Genomic DNA, 4,758 nt, shown 5'->3' with positions numbered 1-4,758 from the left:
CAACGATTCGTAAAGCTTCAAAACAGTGTTTTGAAATCACACATCACTAGATATTACGTGTCATTATTTTGTTTTATTCCCGTCACTTTGTAATATTAAGGTAGAACCACTGTACTCACATGAACTATTTTAAATATGTCTTTAGTACCTTTCTGGATCTTGAGAGGTTCAGTGGCATTGCTGTCAATGGAGGCCTCACTGAGCCATCGGATTTTATCAAATACATCTTAATTAGTGTTCTGAAGATGAAGGTCTTATGGGTGTAAAACAACATGAGGGTGAGTAAAAAATGAATGACATTATTTTTATTTTTTGGTGAACTAACCCTTTAAGTAAAACATCATTACAATTGCTGCCATTGTGAATTTTGCATTATTCACACTGATATCAGTGCCTCAATATTTATGCCACAGAAACAGCTCTGTTAACAGAAAATCTTAAATTAAAGACCGTTTTGAATTAAAGTCTGTTCCTCTCTTACTTACATTTAACAATGGCCCCTTCCATTATTCATGGAATGTATTTGAATACAAGATATAACGCAACAAAACACATTCTGTATCCAAATGTCTTTGATTACTCCAATATTTAGAGCTTGACACTCAGACTGAACACTCTGCGTGCCATTTTCTTGGGTTCTATCTCCATGAATATTTTCTGTAGAGCCTCAAAGGTGTGTTTGAGTTCACTTGGGTAGCTCAAATTTAGAATGTAGATGAGGCCAAACAACAAGGCACATGCATGTGGGACTGATGGCAAGTCATTAAGGACCTGCACCCCTTCGATAACAATTCCAACGTGATGTGGTGGCTGGAGAGGATCCTCATCTTCCTTGAAGACATACACTGCCATTGTACATCTTTGAAGCTCTGCTTCAGCTTCATCCTTCTGAACAACCTAATAAAAGACGAAGACAAGACATTTATTACAAAGTTATTTTGATGAAATCAGTGAATGATGTGTCTATATTAAAAATATGAAAAAATAAAAATAAAAAAATTCTCCCAATCAAATCTCAAAAAACAAATTGAAGGTCTAGTAATAAGAAAATGTAATGACTTGCAAAGTCCAGCAGATACTTAATGTTGACTCTTCCAAATATTTTTCTCATAGCAACTTGACCCAAGTATTTGCATTTCCACATTCATTGAAAGACTAGGAAATAAAAAAAAAGCATGGTATATTTGCATTTAATTTATAGAAACAGTTTGTTGTTGTTTTTTAACTTTAATATTTTAGATAAATTAAGGACATTTGAAGCTGCAAGAAATCACAGCATTTTTTTATACTGTCTGGTAAAATAAACCACATTAAATTGGTGGGTAACTTCTTGATTAGTTTTGATTTGGGGTTATTTTGTATTTGTAATTCTCGAAATGTAATAGAAAAAAATCAAATAAACTAAATACTGACATGGTGTAACAAACTATATTTTCATACGGTCACGTACCTCTGTGGTAATTTAAAAGCTATTCTCTAGTGTTAGTCATTCCTATATAAAACACATGAAAATAATGTTCACATTACTTTGGGACTCACCAAATTCAGCAATAAGGGCAAAATTCTGGAATTTCCAGGAAACAAAATCCAACCTGTAAGTAAAACAGAGAAAAAGGTGAGATCTCACATTTTAGTTTTTTGTTGGGGCAGTTAGCACCATCCATAATAATCACTACAGACTGTAATTATTAATTAGACCTTAGATATACTGTTGTAGTGATCTTGTACTATACTGCATTATGCTGACAGGTGAAACAATGGAATATGAATTCTTCCTCTTCAATCAGAACTCATTTTCTAATTCAATACGTTTCATTAATGCAAAACTGTCAATCACCTACTTTCAATCTCACACTCTTTTGCTAATATAGGGTGCGTTTTTCGTACAACGACGTAACTCGCTGCTTCACCACCATAGTACGACGCATCGTAGAACAAATCAACTAGCTAGTAACGACTATTATGTATATATGTTTATCAATTTGCACTGGCTACCAATAGCTGCTCGCATAAAATTCAAGGCATTGATGTTTGCCTACAAAACCACCACTGGCTCTGCACCCCTTTACCTAAATTCATTACTTCAGCCTTATGTGACTTTTTCATTAACTGTTTCCTCCTGGTGGAATGACCTCAATCCGAGCAGCTGAGTCCTTATCCATCTTCAATAATCGGCTAAAAACACATCTCTTCCATCTTTATTTGATCCTCTAACTCTAGCACTCTCTATTCTAATTCTATTCTTTAAAAAAACAAAACTTGCCCCTTATAGACCTGCACTCTATTAATTTACTAACTGCTTGTTTTCTTAAAAATATATATATAAATAACACTACCTTCTCTATTATTTTAGTATTCTATCCAATTTATTTATTTTTTAATTTTTTTATACAATTAACAAAAGCAAAAAAGGCCTCTAACACTAGCTTGCTCTATTCTTTTTCTATTCTATCTGTTTTCTTTTTGTTATATAGTAAAAAAAACCTTGCTACGTGTACTACGTTAAGCTAGGTGAGACTTGTTATAGCACTTGCATATCATTGCTCTTTTGTTGATTTTGATTGCTTCCATTGTCCTCACTTGTAAGTCGCTTTGGATAAAAGCATCTGCTAAATGACTAAATGTAAATGTATATAAATACAAACACATGCATGTATATATTTAAGAAAAATATGTTATGTTTATATTGTCTATTAAAGACGCACAACATTATTATATTATCTTTAAATTAATTTTTAAATGATTATTATTTTAAATTATTGTCCCTGGATTAGTAGGATACTCTTGTAATAAAGTCACGGTGGTAGCGGACAGATTTTAAGTATCAATTCTGCTTAAAAAGATGCAATCTAATCCTGTTTACATGAAATAAGCCTGCTCCCGATTAGGTTTAAGTTTATGGACCTGTTGCTATGACAGCAACTCCGGGATGAGCTTCAAAGAACCAAACAATCCAAGCTCATGCCAAATCATCAACAATCAAATCCAGCTAACTGAGTTAGCGACGTACCCCAGGACATCTGGATAATCAGTGTTTTGTTGTGGTGTTCTGACTGTGTCCAGCAGATGACAGTGTTTGAACATTTACAGTCTGAGATTTAGAGACTGAGATTTATTTTCATCAGAATTAAAACCTTGATTTACTAGGCTTTATTTAACGAGGTGTATATTACACAGAAGGGGGATTTTTGGATTGGACTGACTAAATATATTTTCTGAGGAACTAGTGGTTAGCTAGCTGTTAGCTGTTGTCTCTAGTGCAAGGTTTTAAGTATTATGCTCGTGTAACAGAGTTAGAATTGTTGTTGTGAAACCTGAATTCAGCGGCAGCTATTAATCCCATGTTGTATGGTGTCCTCATGTGGTTTGTTTGGGAGCTGCAGACAAACATTTTCAGTTTGACTGAAGATGACAATGAGATGAGCAATGAGAAATGCATGCTGTGGATGCCTTATGTCTGCAGTGTAACACCACTAAATGGATGTGTTATTTCACCTTTCAGTAAAAATGTCAACGAAAACGCTGTGTCCTGGCCTATATTGGGGGATGGGGCCCGTTGACTCGTGTTCGTCGGAGTGTTGTAATAAGATGAACGGGTTTGCCAAATCACAATGCAGAAAACAGAAGGAGGACCAGATCCGATACACTCGCAAGTTTCACAGTAGTTCCATTTTGAAGGGAATCTTGTTAACCAATGCCAGTACGTGAACTTGAAGAAATGTTGATGGTGCCATCTGACCTGCTGCACAACATTCCCAAAGATGATCAAAAACGACCCACCCTCTGTACACTCTTACTAGAAAGAGAGAGTCATTATTTCACTCATTCTATATCATACAGATGCTTTTCTGGGGGGGGGAAATGCTTATTTAAAAACGACCCAGTTTTAGCCCAGCCCTGTTGAAATATAGGAATGGTCACACCTTGGACTAACCTTACCCAGTATGTTGGGTTATTTATTTATCCCAGCATAACTCATACATGAATTAGTACTTATAGATTAACTTAAACCTCTAAACCTTTGTCAAATTCACTACACAACCACTGTGTTTACATTATATATTCCTTCCTATATATGGCCACAGCCATATCACCCTGCAGCCCGAGACTGGTTGCCCACTGAAGCTAAGTAGGGTTGAGCCTGGTCAGTATCTGGATGGGAGACCTCCTGGGAAAACTAGGTTGCTGTTGGAAGAGGTGTTAGTGAGGGCAGCAGGGGGTGCTCGTGGTCTGTGTGGGTCCTAATGCCCCAGTATACTGACGGGGACATTATACTGTCAAAAAGCAGGTCAAAAAGGTCCTCACTCTCTGTGGTCATTAAAAATCCCATGGCATTTCTCGTAAAGAGTAAGGGTGTAACCCTGGTGTCCTGGCCAAATTGCGTGTCAGTCACTTGTCTATCAAGGCCTCCTAATAATCCCCATCCACTTGATTGGCTCTATGACTCTGTCTCCTATCCACCTGTAGCTGGTATACACAATAAAGTGCTATATAAATGCATCATTCATTCATTCCTGACCTGTGACTTACTCCATAAACAAACAGTGCACAAACATATTTTAACATTTAAGTAATTGTAAAGTAATTTAGTATCCTCACGAATGCTTGAGGAAGGGGAGAGGTCCAAGAGAAAAGGGGGAGAGGAGTTCCCCGCTGGTTCAAGTGTGGTTCTTTGAGCAAGCCGAGGTGTGTATGCCATGACTGTGGCCAACAACACCCCTTTTGTATCAAAATTGGCACAACATTGTCTCGAGATCA

General features: G+C 36.5%; 1 long non-coding RNA gene across 1 annotated transcript; it reads right to left on the bottom strand.

The window, feature by feature from the left end:
• Nucleotides 1-180: 180 nt before the first annotated feature.
• LOC107574068 (uncharacterized) lies at nucleotides 181-1,704 on the bottom strand. The gene is made up of 2 exons (XR_001607619.1): nucleotides 1,540-1,704; nucleotides 181-897 (listed from the first exon to the last, which is right to left on the bottom strand). It is a non-coding gene; the product is annotated as an uncharacterized lncRNA (long non-coding RNA).
• Nucleotides 1,705-4,758: the final 3,054 nt, after the last annotated feature.

Source organism: Sinocyclocheilus grahami, unplaced genomic scaffold (genome assembly GCF_001515645.1).
Source record: "Sinocyclocheilus grahami isolate Dianchi unplaced genomic scaffold, SAMN03320097.WGS_v1.1 scaffold2106.1, whole genome shotgun sequence".
Lineage (NCBI taxonomy): Eukaryota > Metazoa > Chordata > Actinopteri > Cypriniformes > Cyprinidae > Sinocyclocheilus > Sinocyclocheilus grahami.
This window is presented reverse-complemented; position numbering and strand designations above follow the sequence as displayed.